Below are 1,703 nucleotides of genomic sequence, written 5' to 3' on the forward strand. Positions count from 1 at the left end.
ATTCATTCATTCATTCATTTATTCAATCATTCATCTATTCAATCATTCATTCATATTTCAACACCCAGATAGAGAGAGAGAGAGAGAGCTCGTGCCGCATTGAATCAAAATTGCCTTTGTACACTAAAACACAGGAACATTTTTCAAATTCTTTTTTAAAAAGATTTTATTTAATTTTTTTTACTTTCCATTTTGAATTCCAAGAGTGTTTTATGATCACTCTGAACGTTTTTGGAATGTGTTGATAACAAAGTTAGATATGTAAACTGCTACCCACCCTTACATTCAACTAAAATGTACAAACTAGTTAAATCCAGGCAACTGGTATCTCTGATTTTAAGATAGGAAATACTGGAATGCTACTTCTTCCCCATATTTCTATATGGCGCAGAGACCTGGATTTTGACAAGGAAAGAAGAAAACAAAATAAATGCGTTTTTGAGATGTGGTGCTACCGTAGAATGGCCAGAATAACTTGGAAAACAAAAAAGACGAACAAAGAGGTGTGTCAGATTTTACACACAAAACAAACCCTGCTGAGTAAAACAAAATGTAGAAAAATACAATACTTTGGCCACTTAAAACGGCACGATACCATTGTGAAAGAGGTGCTTGAAGGAAAGATGTGGGGCAGGAGAGCCAGAGGAAAGCAAAGACTAACATGGATGGACAGCATAAGAACGTGGACTGGCCTGGATATGGTAGAATGTGCAACGGTAGTTGGGGACCGTGAAAGATGGAGGGTCATTAATAATAATAGATAGCATTTGTATAGCGCAAATTCCCGCTCAACAGCAAGCTCTACGCGCTTCACAACCTATGCTATTACCCCAGCCGACTGAGAGCATTCTGAAACAAACCCAACTTCCTGGGAAGCATACAGTGCAAGCAGCCATTTATAGGCGCTAAAAAAATTAACATACTGACAAGAGCTTTCGCTGTCTATTGCCGGGTACCCATTCCCACCTGGGTGAAGTGAGGAAAATTCGTATTAACACAACGTCGGGCCCGCGGCTCGAACCCCCGAACCCGCAACCTTACGATTACGAGTACGCTAGCCTAGCCACTAGAATTTGTACGACGGCGACATGAGTTCCATTCCTGAGCGGGGAAGTTCATTTATCAGTTATACCATATTCTGTCAACTGGGACGCTGTGTCCCACTCAAACTGGGCTGGGCCTGACAAGCACACACTGTTAAAACACCCGACTTTCTATATGATCTTCATTTTGCCCTTGAGGCTTAGAATATTTACACGCACTCACTCAATCTGTAATTGCATCCAGGTATTTGCCAGCCTCCCCGATAGCTCATTAGACTTTTGTTTTGTGCTCCGTTATCTGACTTGGCATTATGTTGGATAATGGAGCGGATGCCTCTAGTTCGAATCCCAGACTGAGTTTCCTCGCTATACTCTCAACCCATTTGGCTTGGTGCTATCAAAGACATACATTAAATGTTAATTTTTAAATTAAGAGATCCTGACTTGAAAACAAATTCATAGTTTTGATATCGGCGTGAAGCAAAAACGTTTTCACTTTTTGCGCTCTTCGTTGTTGACGATAAATGTGAGGCATCGTGGTGAAATCAGGCACTCTTTAAAAATAACGAAATTGAAGAAACTGGCATTTTCCCGTCTGTTGGGCAATTTAAAAATTAATAAAAAATTTATTTAAAATTTTTTAATTCGTTTAAGAAAAAA

This window comes from Aplysia californica, unplaced genomic scaffold, assembly GCF_000002075.1.
Source record: "Aplysia californica isolate F4 #8 unplaced genomic scaffold, AplCal3.0 scaffold00237, whole genome shotgun sequence".
In the NCBI taxonomy this organism is placed as follows: domain Eukaryota; kingdom Metazoa; phylum Mollusca; class Gastropoda; order Aplysiida; family Aplysiidae; genus Aplysia; species Aplysia californica.